The 25269-nt window shown below is 38.9% G+C and overlaps 1 long non-coding RNA gene across 1 annotated transcript; it reads right to left on the bottom strand.

Moving 5' to 3' along the window:
* Positions 1 to 20032: 20032 nt before the first annotated feature.
* LOC127521385 (uncharacterized) lies at positions 20033 to 22967 on the bottom strand. Its single transcript, XR_007932343.1, has 3 exons — positions 21977 to 22967; positions 20371 to 20433; positions 20033 to 20194 (listed from the first exon to the last, which is right to left on the bottom strand). It is a non-coding gene; the product is annotated as an uncharacterized LOC127521385 (long non-coding RNA).
* Positions 22968 to 25269: the final 2302 nt, after the last annotated feature.

The following is a 25269-nucleotide window of genomic DNA, read 5'->3' as shown; positions in this document are numbered from 1 at the left end:
ATTCTCTGGTGGGCAAGCTGATGCTGTAGGTTAGGAACCAGTGCGGCATAAGCTTCGCTGGTGTCCCTCTCCTCACCACAAACCTTCTAAGAGCCATGAGGAATGAGTCTGTACTCATGCTAGGGAGTAGGTCTAAATGGACTGCTCTGGTGGTCAGACATTTAAAGAGAATACCCCAACGCTTCTCTGTCCGTCTTCCAATCTTGACCAACAGGGGCCAAAGCAGTCCACTCCACAAGAATGGAGGGCAGGTTTGTGGAGCCGAAGGTGTGCAGAGGGTAGATCCGCCATCTTAGGGATTGTTGGCTGGGCCCTCCACTGTTGACATTCTGGACAGTCATGTTGAAACCGTCGAACAGCTTCGCGGCCACGTAGAATCCAGTAGTATCTCCGTATTTCCGCGAACAGCCGTTCTGATCCAGAAAGATGTAACTGATGGTCATAATGGTGAATGATATAAATGATGCCATAATGGTGCCAGAATAAAGGACAGGTAGGTCCGACCTTACTGGTCGGTAGTCCGGAGGTAAGCCACCGCTCCATATGCCTGCTCAGAGGCATCCGAGAAGATGCACCTCATGGGTTCCTCCATCCATTCCAACTACAAAAGGAACATAAGGCCAGGGAAAGGTGATACAAGGAAGGTATCGGAGTTCCTCCTCCCATGCATTCCAAGACTGGAGGAGCTCAGGTGGCAGGTTGGGGTCGTCTCACCCTCTCTGCTTGTTCCACAGTTGCTTAATGATAACTTTCACTCGAGTAGTAAAAGGCAGAAGCCATCCCAGAGGGTTGTACTGGGTAGCTAGGACCTTATAGATTGTCCTCAAAGTGGGAGTCTCATATACCACAGGTCGGTGTTTGTAGGACAAGGTGTCCGTCTGCCAGTTCAAGCTCAGACCCAGCGTCGACTCAGGGATGTCTGACTTCTCCTGCGTTAACCACAGTTCCACACTCGCAGCTCGGGCATTGGACGGTAGGTGACTTAGCACACCAGGATCATTGGAGGCGAATTTCAAATCCAGCTCCATAGAGGATGTTTTGTAGTTGAGCAATCAAGCTTCGAGCTGCATCAGTAGTAGGCAGGCTCTGCAGGCAGTTATCAACATAAAAACATCTCTCCACTGAAAACCGAATCGCCTCATCCGTCTGGGGGTGTTGCCACACATGGCGTTGTAGTGCGTAGGTAGCACAACATGGACTGGAGATTGTGCCGAAGGGTAATACCTGCCTCTCGAGAATCTTGGGTGCCTCATCCATCTTCAGGTCCTGCCAAAGGAAATGGTGTAAAGGACGGTCCTCAGGGAGAAGATGGACCTAGTGGAACATCGCTTCGATATCTCCACTCATAGCCACAGGATGTTCTCTGAAGCGGATAAGGACACCCAACACAGAGGCACAGAGGATGTGCCCTGGCAACAGGTACTGATTGAGGCTTTGTCCTTGGTACTGATGGGAGCAGTTAAACACAATGCAGAACTTTCCATTGTGACTAACAATGTGGTGAGGGATGTACCAGCATTCAGGTGATTCGGGTATAGGATCAACCACTTCCTGAACAGCTACAGTCTCAAGGAGTTTCCTCATTTCCTTTTTATAGACCTCAGCCTTTATTGGGTCTTTGAGCAGACACCTCTCAACATTGCAAAGGGTAGGTAGAACAGACTCCTTAGATGCATTCACCAAAGGCATGTCCTTACGCCGCAGTAAGGGCGTAGCCAACTGATTGATTCCTTTCATTTCCAGAAGCTGAAAAGCATCCTGATCTTGCTTGGACCGGGTTACCTCTTTGCCCTCCCACTGCGGAACTGTATCCAACTGCCACAGCCGCTGAACGTTCTGGAAGAGTTTTTCCTGAATTGAAGCCATTGAGGTTAGCAGACATTGCCGTGTGTCAGGAGGCCAACCCATGGAAGGTATGGGGCCCTGGAGGGTCCACCCTAGGCATGTGTGAACTGCGGCTGGCGTGCCCGGGCCGCCCCATGGAACAGGCTCTGTCGGAGTTATGAGATGGGGCTGATCAGAACCAATGAGAAGTAAAGGTTGGACGTCCGTAAGTGTATGGATTGGAAGACCCTGCAGATCTATACTTCTGTTGTAGCTGTTCTACAGGGTAAGACTGGCGTGACAGGTTCAGACAGTCTGCAGTAAAGGCATGATTGATCTTATAACAGGTCTGGGGTTTACAGAGGGGAGATATCTGAAGGGATATTAAGGAACCATGAAGGACCTGCATATCATCCCTCACTGTCCGCAAAGGAAGATCTTCAGGGACACCCTGAATGACCAGGGCCTTAACTGCAGTGGAGTGGAGAATAGTCCTCTCTGAGCCATCATCAAGAAGAGCAAAGGTGTCCAGGGTGCGATCTTCATAATATAAATTAACAGGAACCAATTTGAGCATAACTCGACCTCCGACAGAGGGTTTATCAAGGAAGAAACGATAGGGAGAGGAATTTGTCAGGCAGCTCTTCTCCACGTTAGCTGAATCCTCTTTGTGGGATGGATTAACATTAACCTCATGGAGAGTGCGGAGATGGGTGCCTTGAAAGATGTTGCAGGACTTCTTTAGCTCACATTGAGTGGCATGGTGTGCCCTGGCGCAGCGCCAACAACGGTTGTTGCTATGAATCCATGTCCTGACCTGGTCGGAGGTAAGCTTAGTGAAGGATGCACACTGGCTCAGGTAATGCTCAGTCTCATCACAGAAAGGACAATAACATTTCATTTTAGCAGACTTGGTTTGTGAAACGGGACCCTTTCGAGGGATGGGTGTCTCGCTCTTGGCTTCTCCAACACCATACAGAATGGTCACAGTTCTCTTCCCAGAGTCTGACTTAGCGTGCGAGACCTTAGACATCGGCTAAGCAATAACTGTGCACCAGCAATAACTGTGGCACCAGGTTTCATAACAGAGCCAGTTCGAAAAGTTAACCAGATTAGGGGCTGTACCAGGTTGGTGGAACATATGTCGACGAAACTCAGCACGCTGCTCAGAGGGAAGCTTACTCAGCAGTCACGCGACATAGGACCCACAACTCAGCTCCAGTTCAACATCACGTCCCAGGGTTCTCAGTAGGCCCACTAGTGACTGCACCTGGAGAGCGAACCTCTGGAAGGCAGAGATATCACCTCGTTTTATGTCAGGATTCTCAAGGACAATAGCAATTCTCCTTAAGGCTAGCTGATGTGGTTGGCTGAATTTCTCATGGAGCGAGGCCATTGTATCAGTGAATGGGGTAGGTGAGTTCAAGTAAGCATCTGCTATCATTCTGGCTTCCTCAAGCTTAAGGTGATCCACTAAGATCTGGTATTTGAAAAGTTCAGTCCCGTCTGGAGGGAGCAAGTTCTCCAAAGCTATCCAGAGTCGAGCAAACTCACCCGAATCAGGACAACTGAACTTAGGGATCGTAGGAGTAGGTCCTCTGTACACAAATTCAGACCCAGAATAAGGTGCTACAGGTCGTAGATTAGGCTCTGTCTTTGGTGCTAAGGCTGGAGGACTCGAATAAGCAGGTACTGCTCTGAATCGTGGGGAAATGGGCACTGTCGTGTGATGGGCAGGCAAGGGCATGGCCACAGGTGTTAGCAACTCCTGAAGCTCTTTAGGAGTAGGAGGAGGAGGAAATCCACAAGCATCAGGAGCATGAAGCTGATGAGGGTGTGTCTGTGTAGCTGGGAAAGCAAAAGGATATTTTCTAGGCCCCGGCACCACAGGCTGGTAAATAGTGGCACCCATGTCAGAAAGCGTGAGGTTGCCCATCCGAATCCTCAGGTCAACATCAGGTTCAGGCCACGGCGGTGGGGGAAGCTCAGCGAAGTTTCCATCCTCCGCTAAGGTTGTGGATTCATATGGCTTCACAGGAGGACTGGATAACTCTGACTCCAGTGGCTGTGCTGGTGAGAGGTTTTGGCCTCTGGCTTGACTGAGGTCAGTTTGAAGGGACTGAGTTACTTGAACTAATTCTCTGACTTCTGCACGGATTCTCTCAACTCCCTCAAGTCTGCCTGGAAGGCCTGATGTGTCTGCATTAGTTGTGCATGCTCACTGCGCAGATGCTGTAGCTCACTGTTGTGTGCAGAGGTAGTGAAATCAACTGCTTGAGGTGAAGAGAAGGGTGGCTGAGGGAATGCAGCATGCTGTTGAGGCTTATAACTCGAGGACATGATCTGTGAGCCATCAAAACATACCAGGTCACCACCAGGGGGAGTGGCGTAAGGCTGGAAGGATGTGGGAGAAGTCCAGTGGACAGGTGGCTCCCAGGTGCGTGGAACATGCTCAGTGACAGGTCTGCCTTGTGTATATTGTACCTCATACTGCTGGAGGTAAGCTGGAGGACGAATATGGCGCTTAGGGCAAGCTCCTCCAATAATCTCCTTATCAGAGTCCATAATGTCAAATGGGAATACTCAGTCCGGCTCAAAGGACCAATTTTGTTGGAGAGGCTTTTGGACTGTTAGGTTCCGATTTAGTAATGGAGGAGTAAACCCTTCTGGGTGCCGGTCAGAGCACCAATAATGAGGAGACAGGTGATCAGGTTTATACTATGTATTGGCAGAGAACGGTAGGGCCACAGATGTACGGTCAAAGATGCAGCTAGTCTGAAAAATAATAAATACAATAAAGATAATGAATAAACTATATATATATATTACAAACAATAATAACGATCCCCGTTACATAATAAATCAGTGTTCCTCATTCACATGAATGACATTTCTATATTAAACATACAGTTAAATGAGCATTAACTACAGTATCTCACAGAAGTAAGTACACCCTTCACGTTTTTGTAAATATTTTATTATATCTCTTCATGTGACAACACTGAAGAAATGACACTTTGCTACAATGTAAAGTAGTGCAGAGGCTGAAGGGGTGGGGGGGTCAGCCTGTCAGTGCTCAGATCATACGCTGCACACTGCATCAAATTGGTTTGCATGGCTGTCGTGATGCACAAGAAAGCCCGCAAACAGTTTGCTGAAGACAAGCAGACATGGACATGGATTACTGGAACCATGTTCTGTGGTCTGATGAGACCAAGATAAACTTATTTGGTTCAGATGGTGTCAAGCGTGTGTGGCGGCAACCAGGTGAGGATTACAAAGACAAGTATGTCTTGCCTACAGTCAAGCATGGTGGTGGGAGTGTCATGGTCTGGGGCTGCATGAGTGCTGCCGGCACTGGGGAGCTACAGTTCACTGAGGGAACCATGAATGCCAACATGTACTGTGACATACTGAAGCAGAGCATGATCCCCTCCCTTCGGAGACTGGGCCGCAGGGCAGTATTCCAACATGATAACGACCCCAAACACACCTCCAAGACGACCGCTGCCTTGCTAAGGAAGTTGAGGGTAAAGATGATGGACTGACCAAGCATGTCTCCAGACCTAAACCCTATTGAGCATCTGTGGGGCATCCTCAAACGGAAGGTGGAGGAGCGCAAGGTCTCTAACATCCACCAGCTCTGTGATGTCGTCATGGAGGAGTGGAAGAGGACTCCAGTGGCAACCTTTGAAGCTCTGATGAACTCCATGCCCAAGAGGGTTAAGGCAGTGATGGAAAATAATGGTGGCCACACAAAATATTGACACTTTGGGCCCAATTTGGACATTTTCACTTAGGGGTGTACTCACTTTTGTGGCCAGCAGTTTAGACATTAATGGCTGTGTGTTGAGTTATTTTGAGGGGACAGCAAATTTACACTGTTATACAAGCTGTACACTCACTACTTTACATTGTAGCAAAGTGTCATTTCTTCAGTGTTGTCACATGAAAAGATATAATAAAATATTTACAAAAATGTGAGGGGTGTACTCACGTCTGTGAGATACTGTAGGTATTTCTTGTGAAAATGCACACCATAAGCTATCATTTGTCATTAATATCTTGCAGTGCCTATATATGGATCAAACAGTGGCGCAACTGAGCAGCATTTAAGTAAATGTTGTAATGGTAAACACACACTCGGTATAATAACAGCGTCTGTGTTCATAGACAAACAGTTGTTCATGCTATAAATTAAACGCTACCTTTACAAAAATGCTACTACTCAGTCATGTATTCGGCTACAGTAAAGCTTTATTCAGGATAAAACCGTATATTGAAAGCTAACAAACAGCAGTGACAGCATATCTAAACACTTTGACACAAATACAAAATGAAATCCCATTTATAAACGTCCTTTAAAAGCCGCGATTGCAGAGGTTCTGCTTGACCCTCTTCATCTGGGTCTAATTCGGGCTCAGTTTGATACAGCAATTTAGACGCCATTATTTACATTTCCGCCGAAGCGCGTAACAACGATTAGTAAGGTGCGTGGCGTTTCCGGACGCTTCAGCGAATCACGATACACTGGGCCAGCTACCAACCCGCTAACCAATCTTAGCACATTGCGTATTTCGGAGGGAGTTTTATCATAGAAGCAGGAAGTCAAACAAGCCGTTCATATGACAGTGGAAACGGAGGTGTAGAATAAAGGTAAAATATATGAAAAATACAGCATTTTCAAAAAAACGAAGCATTAAGCATTACACAATCAAGCCTAGAAAAAAACCACTGAACCACCCCTTTAAGACATCATTAGGAACTGCATCTCTATATCGAAAGAATTAATCACAAGGGAAATAATATCACTGATCTACCTAACAGAACGATTGCTACAGGACATGTCTGGGCTTGTCCGTATGATACAGATGCATACAAAGCTGTTCAGATAGCTATTAACACAAATATAAACAAAAAGGCTTACTTTGGGGTCAATGACTAACACCCAACGGTTAAATCTGCAGCAATCCCCACGCACAAACTGGAATTAGCATCCTTTCAGCTGACAGCTCACACCAATCACAACAAATAACAGCCGATCAACTAATTACGCTGCCCTCTATTGGAATTATATGGAAATATAATATGTTTGCCTCTTGTGTGCCCACGGAATGAGCATTTGCTCATTCTCATGCGCTTTGTCCTGTTATGTGAGCGTTCGGTTTAGAGTTCGCTCGGGCCGTGCGCTCTGTCCGTGTGTGTTGTCATGTTCTGTGTAGCACGCGGTTTGTTTACATCTTCCGCGTGCTTTTATGTCATGTTTTGCGTGAACATGCAGTCTTTGAGCGTGCTCACTGACTGCGTGCTCATGTTATGTTTTGCCTTGTGCTGTGTAGCATGCAGTTTGTGTTTTTTCACTGCCTGCGTGCTTTCATGTTGTCTTGTTTAGTGTGAACATGTGGCTTATGAGGTTTCTCATTAGCTGCATGTTCATGTCTCGTTTTGTGTGAGCACATGTCTTGTGATTTGTTTTCACTGGCCACTGAGTTTTTGTCATGTTTGGTGTGAGCACATGGCTTGTCATGTGTTTCCTTGTGCCATGTGCTCTCATGTCTTGACCCCTCCCATCTTGTTACCACATTATTGGTTCATTTGTCCCACCTGTCCTCCCTCATTACCTGCCTTGTTTGCTCTCCCATTTATTCTCCTTGTGTTTTCAGTCCGGGTCGTCATCATATTCCCTCATGCGTGGTTTCCTCAAGTGAAGTCAAGAAGTCAGTCTAGTCTTGTTTTCCCCCTTGGGGTAGTTTTTGTTGTGTTTTGTTTTATTTTTTTTATTAAATAAAAGGCCATTTATCCTGCATATTTCTGTCCTCACTCCTTTCATCACCACCAAAGCCTGACAATTAGAGCATAAACATCATCTGCAAAGTTATGAGGCTCTTAGTTCAATGCAAAGGGAGTTTTTTCTTTTAAAGAATTTGCTGTTTCAAGGCCCCAATATACTTCAAGCGAAGTTCTTTTTCGTTCTTTGTTTAGGGGTAAAACGAAGTTTGAAATACGTGAGCAGCGATATACTGTAATTGAACATCTAACACCACCCACACAGCTAAGAGCAACGGTTAGATGAATATATAAAAAATGTTGCATGCTTTCCTCTCAGTAACAAAATAAACACAACAAAATTGAGAAACTAGCAAGGATTGTTTTTAATAAAGCATCTGATCATGGCAAAGTGGATATGTTTGTTTGCACAAGGTCTGTAATTCGGCACTCCAGTAAAGAGTATATACTTAGTATATAAAAATAATATATACTTTATAAAATAGTTTTCTTAAAATTAAGCAACTTTACCGTATTAAACACAAAAAACAGTGCCAGTCTCTCATTTCATCAGAAGTTCAACTTCATTTTCTACTATAAAGCAGCTTTCCAGTGTTCACGTTTTCAGTCATGGACGTCTGAATTCTACGGACTCGAGAGGAGAAATGAACTGGAAAAGGTTTTCTGAGTGAAAGAAGGTGGAGCCTCAGCGCACACCTACCTTACGTAATGACCAATGGTAGTACGAAGGTGTTTACTAGCCGAAGCGAACTTTTTAAGAAAGTTTTCTTTGGCAGGCTGTTCCGAACTTCCAAATCAGACTCCAAACGAACTTTGTTTCGGCCTGATTTTGTTTGAAATGTCGTCACATCAGTTCGTTCTTCGATTTCGTTTAAAGTATATTGGGGCCTTAAGGACTGCAACAAATGGCTGGTAGGAACTACAATGAGCTTCTTCCCGGGTTAGTGACGTCACTAACCCTAAAATTTACATAAACCCTGCCCCCGAGAACACGCAACAAAGGGGGCAAGGCCATGGTGGGCTGCTTTAGAGAAGAAGAAGAGTTGTTGTAGTAGAGTGTTACCATGTTACCACAACAAGTAAATATGTTTCATTCTTTGTTGATGTGATTTCCATTAATAATTTCTATAATTTTTTTTTTTTTTTTTTGTAGTTGTAGCAAAGACGTAAACAAAGGGCAACGCTGTTTGGCTCCGCTAGCCAGTTACCTAATTGCTAATTCAAACTTATCTGACAAATACCTTCAAACTTCTTTTTAATCTCACCAGCGAACTTCGAATGTTGGTGTTTATGTGATCATTATAAATTATTTGGTTAGCTTTTATGTAGTGTATACCCACATGCTCGTTTGGCTACAGACACACTAAACATGGTTCTGTGCAAACATGGTTCTTTACTGTAGTAAAGTCATGGTTAGTCTTCGTAATGGGCTCATAGTTCTGGCGACAGATATTTGACTACACTTGTTCTATAAAGACAAGCCTAACGGTGCCATACAGTCAGTAGCGATCACTATAGATCCACAGTCTGTAATCAAATAATCCCTTCGAGGAATGTAGTATCATTTGTTAGAACGATTATATGAAATGCATGGATATTTTTTGCGTGTATGAAGCTTTGTTTCTGTTGTCTTCTGATTACTATCCAGTAATTCCGTTTTTTTTTTTTTTTTTTTTTTTTTTTTTATAAAAATAGTGCGTGAGAAGTTTTGTTAATAGACAAACATTTGTTACTGTTATAAAATCGTGTTTTAATCATGTATTATGCTGTACTAAAGCTTTATTAAGAATAAAACTATATAACTAGTATAAATTAGTATATTAAAACTATAAACTAGTATATTAAAAGCTAACATAAACAACAGTAGTATTTACAAATAGCAGCATATCTAAAAAGTATGAGACAACTACAAACAAAAAAAAACATACCATTCTGAGACATCCTGTAAGAGCCGTGCTTGCACAGGTTCTGCTCGATCCTCTTCATTAATATTCTCTGGGTCTGATTCAGGCTTAAAGTGAGAAGGAAATATTGACGCCATTGTTTACTATACACCAGAGCACATGCAACTACCTGTAATGGTAAGGGGCGTGAAGTTTCTGGATGTGCACTAGGTGGTTAGCGAATCACAACACAGCTAACCAATCTGAGCCCACTGCGTATTTCTAAGGGAGGGGCTTAATAGAATCAGGAACTCAACAGAGCGTTTTTAGGAGAAGGGAAACAGCAGCGTAGAATAGAGGTAAAGTGATGTAGTTTCTCTGTACCGTTATCGTTATAGTTGTGGTGTGGACTCTGCTATTCTTTTATATTTAGAATGATTCACAATATCTTTTTCATTATTGTTATAGTTATCATCCTGGGTGTGAATATTAATACCCCGCTGTGTTACCTCGCGGGTGTCAGCCTAAACAAACGGGTCCCCGCACGCCAAGTTGCCGAGGCTTACCCTCGCCACTACAGGCAAAACGTCTCGGGCAATGCTGCTCTCTTCCTGCGAAGGAATGGGCCTTCCTCCAGCGTCAGACCTCCGCAGCAGGCCCTTAGCCAAGGCTGGCGCGTGCCTATACAGTAGGTGAACTAGGCAGCCAACTAGGGCTAGACGCCATTCTTCTTATGAACTGTTCCGCATTTGTCATTGAGAGCATATAGTTTAGATATATTTTTAAGATGGAAGAACACGGTTTTACAGATGCTAGAAACATGGCTTTCAAATGAAAGATTGGTATTCAAAGAGCACACCCAGGTTTCTAACTGATGACGAAGACTTAACAGAGCAGCCATCAAGTGTTAGACAGTATTCTAGGTTATTATGTGAAGAAGTTTTTGGTCCAAAAATTAGAATCTGTTTTTTCTGAATGTAGTAGTAAGAAATTACTGGTCATCCAATTTTTTATATCAGCTATACATTCCGTTAATTTTGTTTCGTCATGGCTTGAAGAAATATAGAGCTGAGTATCATCAGCGTAACAGTGAAAACTAACACCATGCTTCCTAATGATATCTCCCAAGGGTAGCATGTACAGAGTGAAAAGCAATGGTCCTAGTACTGAGACTTGCGGTACTCCATATTGAACTTGTGATCGATATGACATCTCTTCGTTTACTACTACAAACTGGTAACGGTAAGATAAGTAAGATTTGAACCATGCCAATGCAATTCCACTAATGCCAACATAATTTTCAAGTCTATTCAAAAGAATATTGTGGTCGATAGTGTCAAAAGCAGCACTGAGATCTAGTAACACTAATAGAGAGATACAACCGCGATCTGATGATAAAAGCAAATCATTTGTAACTCTAATGAGAGCAATCTCAGTACTATGGTATGGTCAAAATCCTGACTGGAAATCCTCACAGATACCATTTCTTTCCAAGAAGGAACGTAGTTGCGATGATACTGCCTTTTCTAGTATTTTTGACAGAAAAGGTAGATTTGAGATCGGCCTGTAATTTACTAATTCTCTAGGATTGTTACAGTTGCTGGTTGTATACGAAACGCATGACGAGGAAGATATAAGAATCACAGTCTTTAATAAATCCATAGGCAAGGAAATCCACAAGCAGGTACACAGGAAGGCACAACCACACATATCACAAACGATACCAGACCACACAGAACTGAAAACACAAGGCTTATATACAGTGACAAACGAGGTGGGTGATAGAAACCAGCTGGATGTGATAATTAGGGTGATCTGTAATTATGGTGACAAACTAGTGGCGGGAAATGGTACAACACAAGTCCAAAACAAGTCCAAAACAGAGTGCACATGTAACAAGGATAAAGTTGTGGTTTTTTAATAAGAGGTTTAATAATAGCCAGTTTAAAAGTTTTTGGTACGTATCCTAGTGATAAAGATGAATTAACAATATTAAGAAGAGGATCTATGACCTCTGGAAGCATCTCTTTCAATAGCTTAGTCGGTATAGGGTCTAACATACATGTTGTTAATTTTGATGATTTAACAAGTTTAGACAATTCTTCCTGTCCTAAAGCAACGAATGAATGGCATTTTTCCTCAGGGACATTACAGTGCACTGTCTGACACGATACTGTAGTAGACGGTTGCATGGTTATAATTTTCTCTCAAATATTGTCAATCTTGCAAGTAAAGAAGTTCATAAAGTCACTACTGCTGTGCTGTTTGGAAACATCAGAAGTTGAAGCTCTATTTCTCGTTAATTTAGCCACTGTATCAAATAAATACCTAGGGTTGTTTATTTTCTTCTAAAAGATTTGAGAAATAAGCAGATCTAGCAGTTTTTAAGGCCTTTCTGTACTCAATCCTTCTCTCTCTCCACGAAATGCGAAAAACTTCTAGTTTTGTTTTCTTCCAGCTGCGCTCTATTCTTCTGGCTGCTCTCTTAAGGGCCTAAGTGTGCTCGTTGTACCACAGCGTTAGATTCGTTTCCTTAATCTTTTTTAACTCCCTCGGGTCGGCGGTCACGCCGGCGATACCACTTCGGTTTTTTTCTTACCAGTGTGAAAGAGACTCAAAATACTCCGTCAATGTTGCACATACAATTAAGAGTTATACACCATACCACTGTAGGCAAATCTGGGTCGAATAATGCAAGTGCAGGGATATGAATAAGCAATTTTTTTTTTTTACAGCATCAAAGCATTGCTGTGCCTTCTCTGACCAGACAAAATCTGAGCCCTGTCTGATCCAAGCCTGCAGAGGTTCAACTACCGTGGCAAAATTGGGAATGAACTTATTGTACCATGATAGTAGCCCAATGAAAGAATGGAGTTGAGGTGCATCTTTTGGGGCTGGTGCATGAAGAATGGCAGAAAGATGATCCTCATCAGGTTGAATTCCTTGCGCATTCACTGTATGGCTCAGGAAGCTCAGACTGGATTTGTTGAATTGACACTTCGATTGATTCAACTTCAGTCCAGCATCCTGTAAGCATTGGACAATGGCTTTGAGTGTGTGATCATGTTCAGTTTTTGTATGTCCCCAGACAATGATATCGTCAAGGTAATTGGCAACATTCGGAAGTCCTTGTAAAACCGTTGACAACATTTTCTGAAAGGTGGAAGATGCTGAAGCAAGTCCATACGGTCTTATTACTTGGAGTAATGATAAAGAATGGAGCTCGACTTTTGTTTACAGAGTGTAATGTGTTATCAGCTATTCACGTTTGTGCTCTGCTAACGTGGGAGTTTACAACATAGTTGTGGGCCCGGTTCGCTTACATAACTGTAAAACAAACAGTTTTTTTCCTTTGCGTTTTCATTATTACAGTAGACTGGAGATCTATCTGTATTGTAATAGGATGTTAAGATGCTAGTCTGCGCTAACTAGTTTAAGTATTCTGTCTGTAAACAGTAAACACCCATTGTAATTTCAAACAATGATATATCCATTTTTTTATTTAGTTATTAGTTATGACAAAAAAGTCTGTGTATTCTGGCCTAAATGTTTATCTTATGTTAGGGGTTTTCAGCGTCACTTGGTATTCTGATACAGTTCCCACAGGTGCACCCACATAAAGTATAACAATGACGCTGCTATCATGTCTTATAAATAACGAAAACTAAGGTGACACTTACCATAGAGAAACATCCTACTCCAGTCGTGATTGCGAATCAGTTTCTGGTTGATCGACTACTTCAGACGTTTCATCGTTGGACTCGGGCTCAAATTGATACTGTAAAATCGATGCTATCTTTTCTGTCCAGACATTGTATACAATGTCTTGCGAATTGATAGCTGTCATTCAGTTATGGCAATGGATGCACGGTGCGCGCAGTAGACCAATCACAAAGGATTGGGACATCTGACCAATCAGAGCAGTGTAGGCTCACAGAAAGGAAGGGTTTAGAGAGACTGATTCTTTGAACTGCTTCTAACGAAATTGTTTATGAACTGAGGCGAAATTAAACGTATATTATGAGAAAACAAAAGTGTTTTTTGACCTTGCATGCATGTAAACCTGTTGTAGGAGACTCCCAAAACAATATTAGGAACCTTAAAAAAGGCAAAATAGGGGCACTTTATTAAAATTGTGCACAATATAATGTTGGTTCTGACTCCCTGCCTGCAAATAACTGTCACTTAAATGATCTCGATCTTGTTACATGCTCTAAGCGTTGTAAATGCTAAGAAAGAATTATTTTTTTGTGACCATGAAAAATACCCTTTTCTTAGAACTAATTAATAATCAATACTGAATGTTTACAGGATGAACTGATTAATTTATTGTAATGTTAATGAAGCTACATCAGGTTAATCTGATTAACTCATTTAAATATTAACAAGTTATGAATAATTTTTAATATTTGCCCTTTGATATTTGCCTCTCCCGATTAGAGAGAGAAAATATCAGATTCGAACCAGAATCATTGTATCCAGAATCGAGAATTGATGTATTGTCCCAGCCCAAATTAGTAGATGTGCTATACTTTTATTATTTAGAAAGTGACCAATATTTATACAGTGTGTGCAGAATTATTACATTGATTTTCTGATTATATTTTTTTTCTAGGCACATCTTACCAATTCCAAACCACATCAATCTTAATAACTATTATTAATTTTGTATTTAATCATTTATAAGTGATTTATAAATCATTTATAAGTGACAACCATTTTCCAGAACTTCAACCTACCTGGAGTCTCCAGAAGTGCAAGGTTTCAGGATCTCAGAGAAACATTTATATTCATTATATATGATAGGCTCAACTAATTGGCTTAGTGTTACATTGACACTTACTTGTACGTCTTACATTCATTGATCATTTACATGCATTAAGAAAGTTCATGCAAGTTTTCTGTGGCATGCTGTTTGGTGGTATAGAAAATAATTTTGTCTTGTTCCTCAGTTTGTAAAAACAAAGTTTTACATTAATATGCTTGCAATGGACGTTTAATGAGAGAATAAAAGAAAAAAGAGTCAGATCTAGCTTGCTACTTAAAGAAACCACCATGATATGCATTATGTGTTTACACAGCATTGCTTTATTGATGCAAAATGAAATAATTATGAGATTAAACTTTTTTTTTTTTTTTTTTTTTTAAACAAAACAAAAACATTAAAGGATTCTTCTAATAATTTACAATTAGAGTAAGATGCTCTAAGTCTTACTCCAGGACTATAGTGATTAATAAATGCAGATGCAAATTAGAGGACAGAATGTTTATCATAAGACCAGAATAACTTCTGATCATTGATCAAGTTTTCTCTTATGTCTTGTCTTTTCCTAATTATATTTGTAGCATACTTCTGTTGCCTTAGGCCAGAGGTTTCAAATTAATTTTAGGTACAAAGGCTGGATTGTAAAGAATGTGCCCTAATGTGGGCTAAATTTCTTATTTGGTAAACCATGGTCCACCTTTTCCTCATTAAGAGCGTACAATGTTATAATTCACTTGCGTGCTCAACTACTGAATGCTGTGCATAATTAAAATTAAAAGCTACTGTATGACAAAAGACATACTATGAGGAATATGCAGTTGAGCAGTCTTTAAAGAGATCAACCAGTGAATCTGCATTTACACCTGTACAGTTTTGGCTGGGCCATTATGCTTTTTTGTCAAAACTGTACCAGTACAACCAGAATATTAGTATGGTGAAGAAGCTGACTGTGAGGAAAACAACATACAAAGCGAACAGAAATCGATCAATAACCTCCCCCAAGTGTATCCACTCATCTGTGTTCTGATCACTGGAGAAATGCTTATCAACATGCTGGCGAATGGTGAGTACATCTTCGTGTAGCATCCTTAGTTCCTTCAGTTCTTGCTCATCAAAATTTAATGGTGTTTTAATGCCCTTTTCGTGGTATCTAATTGGATTTATTTCTTTCTCAGGTGAACAGGAAATGATGTCATTGGTGTTTTCTGTTGGCAGAAATAGTTTGATTTATTCATGTGATCTATAGGTAAGTAAACAAAATTCATCATCAATATGTTGTAAAATAGACATGCTGCATCATTTTTTAAGCTTATGACTTTAATGTATTTTAAATATGCAGTATTTTAGTTTAATTTTTTTTTTCTTGTAGAGGCACACATTATATATACTGTCAGTTGTCCAACTGGGTTAATATTATTTTCTTTTTTTTGCAGAAAATGTTTCACTGGTTGTTCAGCTGGTATGAGACTCACTTTGAGGGGCAGAATTCTGGTCAAAGATTTTCTGGCCCAAACAAACCATTCGTGCCAGGTAATGCAGGAATAACACTTTAACCCAGTTTGGTAGAGGAGGATAGTCACTCGAGCCACAAAGAATATTAGTAACGACAATTGTCTCCAATAAACTGGCCACCATCAGTACTAAACACATAGAGAAAAACACATCTGTAGGGAGAAAGATAGACAATAACATAAGTTACCAACCTTCAAATAAAGTTATTGATGTGTATATATATATATATATATATATATATATATATATATATATATATATATATATATATATCAGTGGGTCTTACACTGTGGTACAGAAGGTACACAACATGACACTAAAAATTTAAAGTCCCCCTGTGGTGAAAATCAAGTTTTTAATGTTGTTTATATGTCTATTGTGGTGTTTCTAATATGCTTTAAGACAAACCATGTGCAAATTCATATTTCAACACCATTGCTGAGTATTTTCTGTTTAAAACTGCAGTGATCTAAAGATTTTGAAATTGCTGGTGTTTGTGACATCACAAACTACCTTGTAACCAATCACGTCAACGTGCCTGCGGGCTTTAAATATGTCACTTTGGTGATCAAAGATGAGTTTTAAGGGATAAAATTATTGACTACAGGGGGACTTTAAAATTTATTTAAAATAAATATGTTTAGTTTGATGACCTCAGTACTATTATAATAGACTGAAAAGCATCAGGTGGATACTTCATGACTTTTACTAATCTTGTGATACTTGATAAGCTTCAAATGACCACCATGAAAATGCAAAGTGCATGATTACTTTATGGTAAAATCAGCCAAAGCTTCAATATTTACCTACTGAATTTTTTTAAGGTAGAATTTAGAATTAAATAAATTTTAATAGGAAAATACGAGGTTAATTTTAAAATTGATATTATCTTTACACAGCTTTACTACATTGTTGGTGTCTGTAGGGTCTCTAATAAAAAGGGCAATCTTAACACAACATGAGGTTTAAAAATCAAATAAATAAATAATAATAATAATAATAATAATAATAATAATAATAAAAGTTAGATGGAACATGGTTGCAGGTAATTGGTACTTGAATGTTCTGATTTGATTAAAGGTGCCCGAATAGTTTGAGCACCACTGATATATGTATATGTATATATATATATATATATATATATATATGATGTACGTTTTTTATTTCATATATTAAAAAAAAGTGCAATGGGGTCCAAAAGTCTGTGATTTAAAATTGAATTTAAGTAAAGTTTTAAGATTTCAAAAAAAAAAAAAAAAAAAAAAATCTGAAACACATAAAGCTGTTATGGTTATCAGTGTTGGTTTCTGTTTATGGGTGGGTTTTGTCTATGTTTAGTTCTGTTTCCTTTGTTTCTAGTAATTTTCATGGAGTTTCTTTGCTTTGATTTGTTCATTGTTTGCTCATCAGTTACAACTTTTAATTTTCACTAATTAGATAGGTTTGGTATTTAAGTTCTGCATTCAGTTCAATTCTGTTCATGTCTGGAACAAAGTTATCTTGGGAATGTTTTGATTTCCTTTGAGTTTGTTAAATAAAGACTGCTGTGCTTAAATCCAGCCTTTTTATTTTAATCTGCTGCAACCATACATAACAAAAGCGTAAAATTATAAAAAAAAATATATATATAATTTGTAAAAAAGTTTTCTATTAGAATTAAATGCAATACTGAAACATATCGGACTCGAGACTTTTGGACCCTGCTGTTTATATACAGTGAATACAGACTTATTAGAGGGATGGTATCTCCTGTAACAGGAAGTAGATCATTCATGAGGAGAAGGAAGACGGTGTAGCCCAGGATGAGAGTCATTTTGAAGGCAGAGCGATCCATATTTTGAGGAGGCAGGAGGAAACTGAACAGATCTACGGTAATCAGGCAGTAGCTGGGGACCAGGAGGTTCACCACGTATAGAGTTGGTCTGCGCTTTAGGACAATCTAATATGTGAAAACAAATAGAACAATAAACAAAACAAAAATCAAAGAAATAGTTCATTCAAATGAAAAATTCTGAACTAACCATGAACTTGTCATCACTTAATCTTAGTACAAAAAAATAGCATTTTCTTGCTATAACAATGTTTATCAACTACAATATTTAGGAATTGAAGGTGACACAAACATTGTAAACAAGTTCATCCCAGCTCTCCAATCCACCCATGTTAAAGTATGATGTGTTGGCAGATTTTCTGGCGATTATGTCAGTCAGTTGCCACTCCCCTTTAGTCTCCATGTATTGTAGAGATTTTTTAAAAGTGGCCTCCGCTGGTTCTGAAAATAATATCTGAACATCTCTAACTGTAGAGGGAGAAATTAATTTGCTTCAATCACAGTGGATGCAACATTTTGAGCAATCATTTCTTTTGTAAGCGAGATGCCAATAGCACTTGTTTAATATTCCGTTGACTGTCATCCACACAAATTTCATATATTTGGTTTTCTTTTCTTAAATCAGAACCAAAAGTTAGCATGTTATTAATCATAATTAGATATTTTAATTGACAGCCTAAAAAAGTTATTACTTACTTGTGTGCTTGTATGAGCCAAATGTGTAGGTGCAGTTTTGAATGTCAAATGGAAAGGTATAGATGTCTAGGTTGCAGGAGCTGACCACATGGACTGGCAGCCGATCTTCTACTTTGCCGTCGTTGTAAAGATAAACATAATAGGTGTCTGGGGCTTGGTTATCACTTATGCTGTAATTAAAAAGAGCAGTATGACACAGACAGACACAACAGTTGTATTATTACAGCTATTGACAAGATGTTACTAATATATTTGATTAGTAATATAGTAGAGTAGTTGATTTCTTTAGTGTTTTAAGTTGATTAGTCGACATTTAGTCATTGTGTTGATTTTGAAAATATGTTGTTTTGCACATACTAGGGATGTGCAACACTGTTTACATTGACCAAGCAGCATCCATTATTTGGAACTATCCATTTTATAATTCTCAGTAATACCTGCTTTGTCTTGGCAGTAATGTTCACAGTTTGCACTTCATGTCCAGCCTGTTTAAGCAATTACTAAGTTTTTTTTTTTTGGTTATTAACTTATTAATTAAATTAAGTTGTTATTGTATTAAAAAAAGAAATAGTCTAAGCATATATAATAACCTTAATGGTTTGAATTTTAAAGAGACTATATTATGCCCTTTTACAAAGTCTTGATTTTGTTTTTCATGCTTGAATATGTTATTTTTTTGACACATTTTATATTGTTGCTGCACATCTCTTCCCAGTCTGTCAGTAACACTGTAGTTCTTGTCTCTATGAAGCCCCTGCTTCCAAAAAGCACAACGTGCTCTGATTGGTTGGCTGAATCAGTGTATTGTGATTGGTCAACCCCTTCCAGCGTGTTTCAGAAATGTCACACCCTTTACCATAGCCACGAGTTTCAGCACACTACTAACACAACTCAATCAGGCGTCGTCCCTTTATTTTGTGCATGGCAGGGGTGCAAAACTCAGTTCATGGAGGGCCACAGCCCTGCACATACCTGTAGTTTTTCAAGCCTGAATGACTTGATTAGGTGCATTTAATTAGGGATGAAGCTCAACTCTGCAGGGCTGTGAAATTTTGCATCCATGGTGTATGTTTTGGGCTGGGATTATTTAAATGAGGGACTTTATATAACATGACTATAATCGAGGCGTTTCAGGGAGTTCAGAAACTGTGCTTACTGATAGAGAGAATAATTCCCTTTGTAGTGACTTTGTGCTTCTTTACTTTGCAGACCTTTTTAATGTTCAAACAGCAACATTATACACAAAAGAAAGGTAAAAATGTAAAAAAGCATAATAAGCTCTCTTTAATGTTGTATTTTGGAACTCACAATTCATTGATAACAATATCAGGCCTCCAGAGTTTTTTTCTTGGCAGTGTGATTCTGTCTGTTCCACATTCAACAGGATCCCAACTCAAACCTTCAATATTCCAGTCCTTCAAAACACAAATATCATTATTGATTAATTTTCCATTTATATAATGTAAGCACTTTTTTAAAGTATCAAAATATTACATTTAATATATTTAAGATTTTAGGAATTTAAGTCAAAGAATAAACTGCAAGGTGACAGTTCATAATAGATACGTAGAGCTCTTACAAACCACAGCCAGATAAATGTATCCAAGATTTGAGCTTTTTCATCCTAAAAGGGAAAACATCCACAATTTCTATTTAGCCATTTGTAAATTATTAATGTAATGTGACTGCATACTGTGATTGGTATATTTGGTAATTTACTCACCACATCTAAAATGGCAAACAAAATGAAACCCAAACTGATCTTTGTAGGTGTTCTTGGATTAATAACTGGCCGCACTTCGGTTTTGTTGAAGACACTCTCTCTGAGCGCTTGTAGTAGAGACTCTGCGGTTGGCTGTGAGCAGTTTAATGCATCTGCAGATCTCATGAGTGTAGCTGCCAGAAGGGTTCGGACCCAAAGAGAGAAGACAGTACAAAGATAGTAATGAAGGAAACAAGCTATATGCATACTAAACCAAAAATATGTATTACAGTCCTAGAGGCCATGAATGCCAGGCTCTTTTTATGATTTGCTCATGTTTTGGACTTGATTATTTAACTGATTATCTTACATTGCATAATGAAGCAGGTGAAGATGAAATGAGTTGTAGAAGTTTGGCAGTTCATTGTCTAGCCTGCAATGACAATTATAAACACTTGTTTCTGTATTCATGAATCAACCAAATATGTAATAAATCAGTAAGAAGGTTTCTTGAGAACAGCTGGACCTCTTGGCTTTGGAAAATATTTTGAAGTTTAAAATGATCTAAAATGATCTTTACCAGACCAGTCCTAGATAAATGTTTCTTTCACAGTTCTTTTACATCTACAAAAGGCCATTACAATTTGGACCTTGCATTTGACCAGTTCTTTTATGATAGGCAGCATATGTCTGCAGCACAAAAGGGTCCAGTTAATGTATTAAGACTGAGGCTACTACAAACCCTTTGTGAGTGAAACAAATAATTTTTGGTCACACTACTACTATTGATGTGGGATATGGGTATGGTTAGGGCCAGGTATGGATAGGTTTAAAGGCGGGGTAAGGGGTAAGAGAAGGGTCAACTGTGTAATTATACAGTAGATGTAAATACAGATGTAATTATGCAGGATTTATTTTTATTTTTTTTTTAATGTAAGTACAATGTATGTAAACAGTAAATGCATTGTATCAAATGATTAATTTAAATGTTAATACATAGTAGTTAAAGACACTTAATATTTAGTGGGGCAAATGATAAGACTAAATTTAGTGGAAGGCTACAAAGCAAAAAGTTTATTTCCAGATTTAAATTTGATTTTGAATCCCAGATTTTTACCATTCTGAGACATTTGGTGTCCACTTTATATACATGCAGTCAAACCAAAATTTATTCAGACACCTTGAACATTTCATTCATTAATAGTTTAGTCACTATAATTTAAAAAAATGGTAATAAGTTAAACTGTGTCAGAAAAAAAATAATCTTAATTATGTCAGATAACACTTAAACAAAACATGGTCAGGTCAAAGTGTCTGAATAATTTTTGGTTCCAAATTTTTTTATCAATTTTACTGGTAGTCCACTGCATGAAGAATTTTTGGGTATGATATGTCGCAGTTTACTTTATTTTGCTATCCTCACTTACATAAATGAACTATAGTGTCCTGCACCCACTAGTAAAAATATATCAAAAATGTCTGAATAATTTTTGGTTTGATTGTATATATCTTCTGTGTATAGAAGACAGCTGTAAAGTGCATTAGCTTGTAGTTTTTGGTAAATAATGTAACTAGTGGAACAAGGTATGGTTTTCCTCTGATACATAATGTCCCCAATACTGTGTACAGGTCTTGTTTTATTCACTATACATTATATTTGAACTCTTGTCATCTTTTTTTATTGCATTTTTATTTCTGACAACAAAAATTCAACATGATTGATGAAAGTATTATAGGGCCAATCACCAAGTTTAGGATTTGTTTTTTTGTTTTTTGTTTTTCAAATTTTCAAAGTATATAGAAACTTTAAGATATTTTTTCTTTTTTAAATTTAAAATTCATGCATCAAAAAAGGTAAAACAGAACAATTTGCATTACTACCTTCTGCTTAAGTGTAAATTCAAAGTTTTCAAGCAAAACCATATCCTAATTATTGTCAGGTGAAACCCAGCCTATTGGTAATTGTTGAATCTTACCTTGAATATTGACAGAAGATCTATATCCATTAAGTTCTTGGTCAGTGTTGTGACTATCAGTGACCCATAGATTTTAATTTCAGAATCATTTCTCAGTTTGACAGGTAAAGTGTTAGAATGGTGGGTATGTATCATAAATACAAATAACTGATTTGCTTAGGCAAATATGAATTAGTCATCCAGCATGCAATGTCTTGCAACAATGAACACTTTTGCAAAACTATCAGACATTGGAGCCACAAGCCCAACATGCAAAATATCTAGTGTGTGTCAAAAATAAATGTGGTGGTAACTGGGGTCTCTGTGGTGGAACATACTTTTGCATACTTAAAGCTCAGGGTAAGAAACGTGGCATTGTCTAAAATTGTAGTGTGGATATGACAATAATTTTGCATGGTGTGACACCAATGTGAAAGTCTCCCTTTCTCATGTCACATTTCTATTTGATGTTTAACACAGTTTAATATACAGACAATTGTATATTAACAGACTATTTTTTTTTTTTTTTTAAACCAAATCAGTTTGTGTCTTCAAACATTTATTTCATGCCTAATACAACTGCAAGAAAAAAAGAAAAAAAATTCTAGTACATTTTATTTATCATCTCTAAATTACTTTATCTACAGCATTACTTTAGAACAAATAGTGTTAGTGATCTATTTATTTTCATTATTATTGCTTAATAATAATGTTGTTTTCTTTTTTTTTTTTTTTTTACTTTTCTCAGTTCCCCTTCAAAGTGGAACTTTGACATTGTGTCATGACGTTGATGCTATGGGAACGCTCCTGCGTAAGCCCATGTCTGAAGCATGTGTCTAAAGATTCAGCATGTGTAAGCTCCTGTCCTGCTTGGCTCTTTCTTAGGGATGAGATGATCCGGCATCTCAGGTCATGAGGATCGCAGATTGAGTTGGTGGAGGCAGAGTTTGAGACAGGTGAAAACACCCTATTTCTCATACTCTCCACTGACTCGGAGGACCCATTTTGGATCTCAAAGCTCTCTCTGTGAATTCTTCAGACCAAAATGAGGAACTCATGAACTCATGCTGTCTGCATCTGACTCAGAGGGGCTGGATGTAGGCGGGTGTTTCGACAGAGCAGCTTCCTCAATCTGCCGCATTGGAGGAGCTGCTCGAGGTTGTTACTCAAACGGTGGCCAAGTTAAGGATCGATTGGTCAAATGAGAAGCAAGCAGTCATTCGTTCTAAGCTTGATTGCCTCCTTACCTCAGCTAGAGTGCAACCTCCACACTGCCAACTCTTGCTCTTCCCTGACCTACACACTGAGGTGTTGAGGGTTTGAAAGAACCCATACTCAATCTGCATACATACTAAGGCCACCTCGACATATTCTGTGATGGTCGGCATGAATGGGTATGGGGTGATGCTTAAGGTGGAAGTGATGCTTGCAGGCTATCTCTCTCTTTCAAGTGCATCATTGTAGAGGAAACCAGCCTTACAACATACAAAGCCATGTAGAGTCACATCCAATCTGGTGGGTAAGGCATATGTGTAGGGTTGGGTATAAATTGAATTTTAACGATTCCGATTTCAATTCTAATTCCAATTCTGCTTATCAGTTCCAATTCTTATTGATTCCTAATTTTGATTCCAATAAGGTAAAAAATTTTTTAGACATTCACATTTATTCAAAGTCTTGTTGCAATACATTTAATTGTAGCCGAATACCATGAACAAAAATCAATAGGCTAACGAACACTTACACAAGGAACTTTTGCCTATGGTTTAAAAATACCACAGCAAAACAACTAGCCTAACTGATATAAATTTCAAGCATTATTAAAGACAAGTAAAAAAATTAGCAGTCACACAAATAAATACAACTGTACAAAGATACGTGTCACGGTGTGGTTGCAGTAGAGATGAGGCGTATACGGATATCCACAAAATAAGGGTATTTATTACACGAAGGAGTAGCAACAACAACCAAACTCACCTAACTCAACATTACACAACAATAAGACCAGACAAGGAGAGAAGGGAGTGAGTCAATTATAAAGGGAGTGCAGAAGATCAGGTCCAGGTGCAGGTGATGAGTGCTGATAGGGAGATGACGAGGAAGTGAGTGCAGGTGAGGAAACAGGAGGATCATGGGAAATGGAGTCCAGGAACAAAGGGAACTGTGACAGATATGATTGAAATGAACAGTGTTTTAAGATTTTCAGGTATTCAGTTACAGAAACTAATAAAATGTAAAATAACACTGCACTTTATAAATAAAATATACATTACAAATTTAGTTACAAAAGTTATTCAGTCAAGAACAGTGAGTGAATTTTTTCTTTGTCTTTTGTTTTTTATTAACATTATTATAGAGACGACAGCAGGAATATTAGGCTGCTGCCATTTAAGAGCTGCACAGATCCAATATACTGTTTTCTTTATCAACTGTTTACGTTCACGTAAGACATAACCGATTGTGTATTTGTCCATTCAAGTGCAAAAAGATGTGGAAAAGAACTTAGTTCAGTATCGAGCAGTATTCAGTATTAGAGGTGGCTTTCTGCTTTGCATGTATGTGCAACACAGAAAATAGTGCACATCTTCTTGTGATTGAATGGTTTAAAGTCATATTAAAATGCACACAAAGGAATTGATGAGGAATCAAAAATTTAATTTTATAACAAGTGTTTGATTCCTGAACTTAAGTATTCGACTCCAGAATTGTAATTGAATTTCGATTCCCAACCCTACATATGCAGCAGCGGGTCAGGCACACCTTGGCAGTTCTGCAGGTGCACCAGTCTGACCTGCTAAAAGAGCAAGATTACGGTGAGGGGTTGAATCCCGAGGCAGTTCAAGAGCTCCGCCGGGCCACAGATCTTGCCCTCTGTGCGATCAAGCACAATGGCCCATGCCATTGGCCAGTCAATGGCTGCTTTGGTCACCCTGTGGATTAATCCATCCCTGTGGATTAATCTAACAGGGATAAACGAAAAAGACAAGCTTTTCTCTTTGACATCCTGATTTCACCTTCCGGCCTGTTTGGTGATGCAGTCAAAATTTTTACTGACCCCAAACTTTTGAACAGTAGTGTATAATGTTACAAAAGCTTTCTATTTCAGATAAATGCTGTTCTTTTGAACTTTCTATTCATCAAAGGATCCTAAAAAAAATATACACAACTCACTTTCAGGGTGGAGAGAGACAGCATTCGCTTCGCTCCAACCCATACTGCAGGAAGGAAAGCACAGTCCTGATCGGGCATCTCCTAAAGGTCTTCATGGCAGAAAGAACATCACTCAATGAACAGGTTCCACTTAAAGCATAGAG

This window comes from Ctenopharyngodon idella, chromosome 10 (genome assembly GCF_019924925.1).
Source record: "Ctenopharyngodon idella isolate HZGC_01 chromosome 10, HZGC01, whole genome shotgun sequence".
NCBI lineage: Eukaryota > Metazoa > Chordata > Actinopteri > Cypriniformes > Xenocyprididae > Ctenopharyngodon > Ctenopharyngodon idella.
The sequence above is the reverse complement of the archived record's forward strand: the minus strand, read 5'-3'. Positions and strand labels throughout refer to the sequence as shown.